The sequence below is a fragment of the Anomaloglossus baeobatrachus genome, chromosome 4 (assembly GCF_048569485.1).
Source record: "Anomaloglossus baeobatrachus isolate aAnoBae1 chromosome 4, aAnoBae1.hap1, whole genome shotgun sequence".
NCBI lineage: Eukaryota > Metazoa > Chordata > Amphibia > Anura > Aromobatidae > Anomaloglossus > Anomaloglossus baeobatrachus.
Window position 1 is genome coordinate 340,545,266 of NC_134356.1, and position 10,504 is coordinate 340,555,769.

The window sequence follows — 10,504 nt, forward strand, 5'->3', positions numbered from 1 at the left end:
TGGGAAGGAGCGTCATTTGACAGCAAAATTGGTTGGAATCATTAGCGGATGCCATGTCACGTTTGGAGACCCCCTATGGTGCCTAAACAGTAGAGCTCCCCCACAAGTGACCCTATTTTGGAACTAGACCCCTCAAGGAATTTATCTAGATGTTTGGTGAGCCCCTTGTATGCCCAGGAGCTTCACAGAAGTTGATAACTTTGAGCCGTGATTTTTTTTTTTTACCACAAAATTTTTGCTTCAACCAGGTAGCTTTTTTTTTTTTTACAAGGGTATTAGGAAAAATGCACCATAAAATGTATTGTGCAATTTCTCCTGAGTACGCAGATACCCCATATGTGGTGGAAAGTAATTGTTTGGGCGAACGGCGGGGCTCAGAAGAGAAGGAGCGCCATTTGACTTTTCAAACGCAGACGCCATGCAGTGATGTGCATCACTGTTCGGCCGCTGCAGGACGCACGGACAGATGAGATACAAAAAGCGACAGGGATACGGAAAAAAAAGTCACACCGAAAATTGAGCAGAGACGCTGATCCGTTATGTGCATCCATGATCAGCGCTCGGCCGCTGCAGGATGCATACACGGATGAGATGCAAAAAAACGGCGCAAAATCCTGACAAAAAAAAAGTCCCGCCGAAAATTGACCAGGGATGCAGATACGTTATCTGCATCCCTGATCAGCGCTCGGCGGGACGCACGGACGGATGAGGTGTGAAAATGGACAGGGGATAAAAAAAAATAAATTATACAATTATACTCACAGTACCCAGAAGATTTGCAGGAGGATCACTGACCAGAGGAACTGCAGGAGGAACAGAAGGCAGAATGTGGACAGCTTCTTACAGCAGAGCAGCAGGCAGGACGTTGGACAGCTCCTCAGAAGACCCAAGAAGGACCCAGAAAGGACCCAGCGATGGAGGCAGATGTGATCGGGTCAGTGAAGACCTCGGACGACCCAGTGGAGGCAGGTAGGGAACATTGGAGAGGGAGAGCAGAGGGGGAGACCGGAGAGGCAGAGGCAGAAGTATGGGAGCAGAATTGAGATCGCATGGGGGCAGATCGCAGCGGGTGGGAGCAGAATGCAGCGGGGGGGAAGGGGGCACATTGCAGCGGGGGTGGCATGACGGGAGCACGCAGGGGCCATCATGGGACTGTGCAGGGGCAGCGCGCAATACTTACAGGGGGAGCAGGAGCGGCAAACAAAGCAGCAGAGGCAGCAGTGTGGTACCACAAGTACCAGCCAGTGCACGCTGCACACATGTTGGGGGAGGGCTCTCCAGACCAGCACAGGCCTGGGGAGGGCGGTCACCTGCTTTTCAGACAGCCCCACTGCACGCTGATTGGAGCGATTGCGCGTCATAGCACGATCGCTCCAATCAGTGCTGCAGGGGCTGGGGGGCACCATGTTTGAGCTCCTGCTATGATCTGCTACAGCTGCTGCGGCACCTCGTAGCAGGATCTCACAGTATCACACTGATTCCGGCATTGTTTTAGCCGGAACCAGTGCGAATGATGTGGTTTGCGGTTCAGATTTGAACAGCCAATCACAATGATCGTCGATAGGGGGTGGCGATGCCACCCCCCCTGGGGTCAAGCAAAGGTCCCCTGCTGTAAGAAACAGCAGGGGACATCATTTGAAAGCCGTTGCTATGGCCACGGCAATCAAATGAACTTTAGGCAATAAAGTTACGTCCCTGGTCGTTAAGTCACGTTAAAATAGGACGTAACTTTACTGTCCGTGGTCGTGAAGGGCTTAATAAAGTTCTGAAACACCGCAGGGGCATTAGTGAGGCCAAATGGCATAACCAGACTCTCAAAATGGCCGTCGGGTGTATTGAAAGCGGTTTTCCATTCGTCCCCCTCTTTGATCCTAACCAAGTTGTACGCCCCTCTCAAGTCCAACTTGGAGAACCACTTAGCTCCCACCACCTGGCTAAATAGATCAGGAATCAGAAGAAGAGGGTACGGGTCACGGACTGTGATAAGATTCAGTTCCCGGAAGTCCAAGCAAGGACGAAGGTCTCCATCTTTCTTCTTAACAAAGAAAAAACCTGCCGCCACAAGCAAAGATGAAGATCTAATATGTCCCTTCTATAGACTTTCGGCAACAAATTCCTTCATAGCCTGTCTCGCAGGCCCCGATAAACTATACAGTCTAGATTTGGGTAGCTAAGCTCCGGGAACAAGATTAATAGGACAGTCGTACACCCGATGAGGGGGAAGGTCCTGGCATCCTTTCTCAGAGAAAACATCATCATAATCAGAAAGAAAGGATGGAAGAGAGATAGGAGAGACAGCAGATAAGGAAGTCCCCAAACAATTATCATAACAAAAGTCCCTCCAATCAGAAATAAGTCGCACCTGCGAATCTAGTATTTGGTTATGTTTAATCAACCAAGGTAAACCCAGCACAATGGGAGTGGGAAGACCTTCCAACACGTAGCATGAAATCAACTCATGATGCACGGATCCCATTGTCAATTTAATACCATGGACCATCTCAGACAAATGTCCCTGAGCAAGTGGTGCAGAGTCAAAGGCAAAAACGGAAATGGGGTTATTTAAGGTACTGAAAGGCAAACCATGCTCTTTAGCAAAAAGGGAATCCACCAAACTCCGGCACCACTATCCATAAAAACATCAATTTTAATAGGTTTGTGTGACGCCCCTGGACTATCAGTTCGTCACAGGGTACTGCACAAACTGCCCTTCTGTGCAGTATTCCACATCCCTCATGGTTCTGGGTCCCTACGGAGCCTTTATGATCTGTTCCCTCCCGCTCCAGAATCAGGGCATTAGCGCAACGAGGGGGATAGGGCCTTCCAACCAAATGGTCCAGAAGATCCCAAGCGTGAGCCCTGAGAGCAGGCTCCCACACTTAGCCATAGTGGGTAGCGGGGCCCGGCAACTTTCAGACTACTGGACCACCACGTTGAAGTTAAACTTAGTTCCAGGAGGCAGGTCACGGATCACCAGGCAACACTATAAGGGACGGGACCCGGACGTGCTCCCCTCAAGCAGCAGCGATACCCCGAGATTTGGTTTACCAGGTTGTCTGCGTCTGCTTATTGACTGAGTGAGTACCTGAGTGACCCCTGCATCCCACGGCATCCCTTTTCTTCATTCGAGTGTGGCCCTTAGCCCCCGGGTCCAGAGACCCTCGAGCCACGGATAGTTACACCCAGATCCGAGCGATTCGACTGCTGCAGGGGCGGCACATTTGCTCTCCAGTGCCACCTTGGCAGGCAGAAGAAAACAGGAACTACAGGTAAAAGAAAAGATATAACCTGATTCACTGCTTCCACCCCACCAACTGTAACATGTTGAGACTCAGACACCCTAGGACGTTTAAGAATAAGGGGTCAAGCTCCAACAAAATGACTGGGTTTACCGCAAAAAAACCCACGCTCCTGTCTTTTTGTGGACGACAAGAGAGGCACGGGAAGTGGTGGCTCCACCAAGCTGCTTTTGTTCATCTGCCACAATCCCCCACCCCTCACCCACGGATTGTCTTCCAGAGGAAGACATTTTACCTCTAGATATGTAATCTGGGAAAAAAGTTCTACCCATTCTATCACGGAGGCGCCTGTCAACATGTGACGCCCTGGCCTATCAGGTCATCACATGGTATTGTGCAATCTGCCCTTCTGCACAGTATCCACATCCTCCTTGGTTACGGATCCCGGTTCTTTCGTGTTGCTAAGATCAGAGCCAGTCAAAATCTTAGAAACACTTTGCACCACACCCACCCTAGGCCGGGAAGTAGCTTCAAGCGTCCTGGTAATTCACTCGAAGGGGGTGAAGTCTTCAAGATTCATCCCTCACCTGCTCCAAAATCGGGGTACTAGCGCAACGAGGGGATAGTACTTTTCCAAAAATACAGTCTATCAAATCCCAAGCGTGAACCCTGAGAGCAAGCTCACTCCGTTAGCCATACGGGTGAGCGGGACCCGACTAGTTCCACACTACAGGGTCCAAACAGTGAAGAAGGTGCCACGGAAAAGGTCACAGGCTAACAAGCAACACCAAGGGCATAGATCAAAGCGTGCTCCCTCCTTGCTACAGCGGTGCTCAGAATTTTGGTTTACAAGCTGTCGGTGTTAGTATTCTTGGACTGAGTGAGTACGTAGAAACCCTTTCCTTCCCAATGGCACCCATTTGCTACAGTCACCGGGCCCCGGGGCACAACCCCCTACCCATGGAGGGGTTAAACACCTTGCTGCCATATCACCCCCACCGGGCGCCCCAACAGCAGCGGTGGTACTCCGTCTTACCACGCACCGTGGGTGGCGTCACGAGCTTCCAAATCCCCTGTACATAGCTCCCTTTTCACTTAGAGTGTGCGCGTGACTCCCCTCTCGGGTCCGGAGACCCACGAGCTACCGCGGCTCCGGATTCGAGCGTCTCAGCCGCTGACAAGGGGGCGGTACAAACACATATAGCTAAAGACATGGCAGCCTCTAGAGAAGTAGGAATATCATACACCGTGAGAGGATCTTTAAGTTTATCAGACAGATCCTGACAAAACTGACTTCTAAGTGACAGATCATTCCATTTTGTATCTGTAGCCCATCTATGATATTTAGAACAATAGTCTTCAGCTGACCGATCTCCCTGCCGCAGCTGACATAGTTTAGACTCAGCTAACGAGATTCGGTCAGGGTCATCATAGATAAGGCCCGAAGATTCGAAAAAGCCCTCGACTGACTGGAGACAAGCGGCGTCTTCCGGCAATGAAAATGCCCATGACTGAGGATCCCCTTGCAGGAGGGATATAATGATGCCGACCCGCTGCTGAGCTGCTCCAGAAGAGTGAAGCTTAAAACAAACATATAATTTATAGGCCTCCTTGAAGGCTGTAAATTTCTCTCTACCGCCTGAAAAATGATCAGGAAGTGCTATTTTTGGTGCTAAATGGGCCGCAACAGACACATCAACTCTCTCCTGAATGGATCTTTTAATATCAGTAGCTTCCAAAGAGAGATTGTAAAGTTGCTGGGTCAATTTAGAAACAGGATCCATAATACACTGTGTGCAGAATTATTAGGCAAATGAGTATTTTGATCACATGATACTTTTTATACATGTTATCCTACTTCAAGCTGTATAGTCTTGAAAGCCAACTACAAATTAAGTAAATCAGGTGATGTGCATCTCTGTAATGAGGAGGGGTGTGGTGTAATGACATCAACACCCTATATAAGGTGTACTTAATTATTAGGCAATTTCCTTTCCTTTGGCAAAATGGGTCAGAAGAGATATTTGACGGATTCTGAAAAGTCCAAAATTGTGAGATGTCTTGCACAGGGATGCAGCAGTCTTGAAATTGCCAAACTTTTGAAGCGTGATCACTAAACAATCAAGTGTTTCATGGCAAATAGCTAACATGGTTGCAAGAAGCGTGTTGGGCAAAAAAGGCGCAAAATAACTGCCCATGAATTGAGGAAAATTAAGCGTGAAGCTGCCAAGATGCAATTTGCCACTAGTTTGGCCATGTTTCAGAGCTGCAACGTTACTGGAGTATCAAAAAGCACAAGGTGTGCCATACTCAGGGACATGACCAAGGTAAGGAAGGCTGAAAAATGACCACCTTTGAATAAGAAACATAAGATAAAACGTCATGACTGGGCCAAGAAATATCTTAAGACTGATTTTTCAAAGGTTTTATGGACTGCTGAAATGAGAGTGACTCTTGATGGGCCAGATGCCAGCAGGGTAGAGGTGGGGTACTGGTATGGGCTGGTACAATCAAAGATGAACTTGTGGGACCCTTTCGGTTGAGGATGGAGTGAAGCTCAACTCCCAGACCTTCTGCCAGTTTCTGGAAGACAACTTCTTCAAGCAGTGGTACAGGAAGAAGTCGGTATCGTTCAAGAAAAACATGATTTTCATGAAGGACAATACTCCATCACATGCATCCAACTACTCCACAGCGTGGCTGGTCCACAGCGTGGCTGGCCAGTAAAGGTCTAAAAGATGAAAAAATAATGACATGGCCCCCTTGTTCACCTGATCTGAACCCCATAGAGAACCTGTGGTCCCTCATAAAATGTGAGATCTACAGGGAGGGAAAACAGTACACATCTCGGAAAAGTGTCTGGGAGGCTGTGGTGGCTGCTCCATGCAATGTTGATCATAAACAGATCAAGCAACTGACAGAATCTATGGATGGTAGGCTGTTGAGTGTCATCATAAAGAAAGGTGGCTATATTGGTCACTAATTTTTGGGGTTTTGTTTTTGCATGTCAGAAATGTTTTATTTCTAAATTTTGTGCAGTTATATTGGTTTATCTGGTGAAAATAATAAGTGAGATGGGAATATATTTGGTTTTTATTAAGTTGCCTAATAATTCTGCACATTAATAGTTACCTCCACAAACAGATATCCTCCTAAGATAGCCAAATCTAATAATACCCACTCCAACTTCCAAAAATATTAAGCTTTGATATTTATGAGTCTTTTGGGTTAATTGAGATCATAGTTGTTAATCAATAATAAAAAAATCCTCTAAAATACAACTCTTCTAATAATTCTACACATGGTGTAAAAAACAAAGTAAAATGTGAACAAGGCACTTTTTTTTTTTTTGAGAATCCTGCAATTTTTTGAGCAGGTCATAATGTCAAGCTGGGTGTGGGGAGAGACACCTAGCAAGTGTACTCCTGGGAATAAGGGAGGCTGAAACACAAAGAGGGGTAGGGTAACCTGGGGCTCCTGCGCTGACCCTGACACTGGGGGGGTCCTGCGCTTGCCCTCAAACCACAGGTACCTATAAAGGTTAGGAGGTGTGGCCCGCCAACGTGCCCCTGTCTCCTAGCCAGGCCCTAGGACTAAGGGGTACTTTGCACGCTGTGACATCGCTAGCCGATGATAGCGATGCTGAGTGCGATAGCCACCGCCCCCGTCGCACATGCGATATGTAGTGCGAGCTGCTGTAGCGAACATTATCGCTACGGCAGCTTCACACGCACATACCTGCTGGGCGACATCGCTGTGACTGCCGAAGAATCCCTCATTCAAGGAGGCGGTGCATTCAGCGTCACAGCGACACCGCGACGTCACTAAGAGGCCGGCCAATAGAAGCAGAGGGGCGGAGATAAGCGGGATGTAAACATCCCGCCCACCTTCTTCCTTCCACGTTGCTGGTGGACGGCAGGCGCAGGTAAGGAGATGTTTGTCGGTCCTGCGGCTTCACACATAGCAATGTGTGGAGCTGCAGGAACGACAAACAACATCGTACCTGCGGATGCACCAACATGAACGACGTGACACAGATCACCGATTTTTGACTGTTTCACGCTCGTTCATCTTCTCTCCTAGGCTTTACACGTTGCGACGTCGTTACCGGCGCCGGATGTGCGTCACTTTCGATTTGACCCCGACGATGTCGCAGTAGCGATGTCGCAATGTGCAAAGTATCCCTAAATTCCACCACCCACCAATCTACGGAGGGAAAAACAAACACAAACAGAAATGAACAGAAAAAGGGGAAAAAGGAAAAACAACAACTTATCTTGAGAGGGAATCTTCAGAAGATACAGCAGCAGTAGTGCACTCTTGAGCAAGCAACTTCTCCAAGTGAAGAATGGTGTCGGGGTGTCACACGTAGTGATGTGTGCTGCCTCAGGAACGACGTACAACCTGCGTCCCAAACGAGCAATGATATTTTGAAAATGAATGACGTGTCAGCAATCAACGATTTGGTGAGTATTTGGGATCGTTATCGGTTGCTCGTAAGTGTCACATGCAACGACGTCGCTAACGAGGTCGGATGTGCATCACGAATTCCGTGACCCCAGCGACATCTCTTTAGCGATGTTGTTGCGTGTAACAGGGCCTTAAAGAGGCCTTAAAGGCCCTGTTACACACAACGACATCGCTAACGAGCTGTCGCTGGGGTCACGGAATTCGTGACGCACATCCGGACTTGTTAGCGATGTCGTTGCTTGTGACACTTACGAGCGTCCACTAACAATCTCAAATGCTCACCAAATCGTTGATTGTTGACACGTCATTTATTTTCAAAATATCGTTGCTCGTTTGGGACGCAGGTTGTTTGACGTTCCTGAGGTAGAACACATTGCTACGTGTGACACCCCGGGAACGACGAACAACAGCGTTCCTGCGTCCTCCGGCAACGAGGTGGGAGTGACGTTCATGTGGCTGCTCTCCGCGCCTCCGCTTCTATTGGTAGCCTGCTGTGTGACGTCGCTGTGATGCCGCACGAACCGCCCCCTTAAAAAAGAGGTTTTTCGCCGGCAACAGCGACGTCATTAGGAAGGTAAGTTGGTGTGATGCGTACCGGCGATATTGTTCGCCACGGGCAGCGATTTGCCCGTGACGCACAAACGATGGGGGCGGGTGTGATCGCTAGCATCATCTCTAGCGATGTCGCAGAGTGTAAAGAGACCTTAAGATTGATCAATACTTTCAACAGTCAGTGGAATTAATTTTTGTACGATAATTACTATGCATTGGAACATTCTGTCTGCTGACCCCATACTTAAAAAGATCCTTCTTTCTAAACCAATGATCACTTTGATGCGATCTAAAAATTTTAGTGACATATTGGTCAGAAGTCACTACCAGGCTAGTCTGAAAAGACCATTACCATCTGCTAATCAAGGATTTTTTTCCTTGTAAAACTGGCAAAGCCTGCCAAAATCTAGTAAAAAGCAAAGATTTCTCTAACTCGGACTCGACTTGGACTTACCAAATTACTCACAACTTGACTTGTACATGAAAAGGAGTGATTTATTATGCGGTGTGCCCCTGTAAGAAAATTTATGTGGGCATGACTATCCGCGAACTTAACCTTCGTCAGGCTGCATAATTTTACAACGTTAACAGCGACCCCTTATCTCAGAAGGGGGTGGAGATATTTATTGAAATTTGGCCAATATATTCTGGACCAAAACTGCAGAGATGTCACGAAATTTCAGCCCTGTACGGCTTTTGGAAAAAAAAATGTATTGCAATTTTAAAACGAAATAGTTACAATTGTACCTATTCAGCTGGACAAAGGTTAAAGGAAACCTGTCACCAGATTTTTCCCTATGCAAATAAAACTACCACCTTCTGCAGCTCCTCGGCTGCATTCTATGAATTCTGTGTGCCTTGTATCTGGCCCCCTTTTCAGACTGAAAAAACAACTTTATAAATATTAACTTTTCGTATGTAAATGTTTTAGTAGGGCCTAAAGGGCGGGCTTTCTTTCTCCTTCGTTTCCCCCTCCTGCTGCTGTATGCCGTCCCCTGTGTTGATTTGAATTGATGACGACGGTCCCATCATCCTGCATGCTGTGCCGAAGTCTCGCGCATGCGCCGTTATCGTAGACCACTATCGCGGGTCTGTGCACAAACTATCCCTTGCGTGCGCCCGGGATGTATTTGGTCAGGCACGAGATTATCGGCGGGTACTAGCATGACGCTGGTGAGGTCATGCACAGCGCCACCCATAATCTCCTGCAACCTTTTCCTCTCCTGTGGTGGTGTTATTGAGTCCTTGTGGTAGGGTCGTACTCTGGTATTGGTACTATTGCTGCAACTATTTACAAGGTCAGTTCTTGTCACAACCAGTCCTATGACTGTGGTTCATTTTTATATTAACTATGCAGGGTTATGCAAACATTTTTCACATTTTCAACAACAACAAGAAAACTGGATAGCCTGGTTCAGCTACCACAGTGCAGAGGGACTTGAAAAAGGGGCAGAAGTGGAGGAAGCGGGGGTTGGCAGTATGGCAACCTTCTGCACATCCAAGGCATACCAGCCCCGCTCCCCATGATGCTGGGTATATGTCACCACGTCACCTGGGTGCAGGTCACGGTCGGGATGTCCCTTCTGCAGGTAGTCCAGCACATCCTGGCGAGAGACAAAGACCCCAGCATGCAATCCGGGCTCAGAGATGAAACCCCACCCCCATTTCTGGTTGAACCGCTCCACGGTACCCTGGCACCAGACCCCGTGGGGCCCCCAGCTGGCTCGGCGTAGGTTTTGTTTCTCTTGGAGGTTACAGGCCTCCACCTGCTTTCTCTGGGTCGCACACTCCTTTTGCTCCCAAGCCAGCTGACGGATGGTGGCTTAGCAGGCTTCGTGGAACTCTTCATCCACGACAGCCCATTGCTCAGCTGTTGCCATGCCCCATTCCGGCTCGAAGATCAGGCTCGCAAAACTCGAACAGTCTGCTTCCGGATCCCCATCCGCGGGTGCACACCCAGCCTGGTCACCGATGATTGCTCTGTCAGCTGTCGGGTCTCCCAGTGCTGCATCTGGTGACACGGCCTGGTCTGGGTGAGCTTGGTTCTTCTCCTCCAGAGAAGTGGATGCGGCCGGTTCAGATCTGGCCGTGGACGGAGGTGTTGCTTGGTCCGCAATCGGGGAAGTAGCTGGTGGCACTGCCTGGTCAGCGGCCGGGGATTGCACAGGTTCCGCTGCTGAGGGGACTGATGAGGCCAGGAAGGTTTTGGTTCCTACCTGCTCCTTGCACCGCTCCTCGTGCAA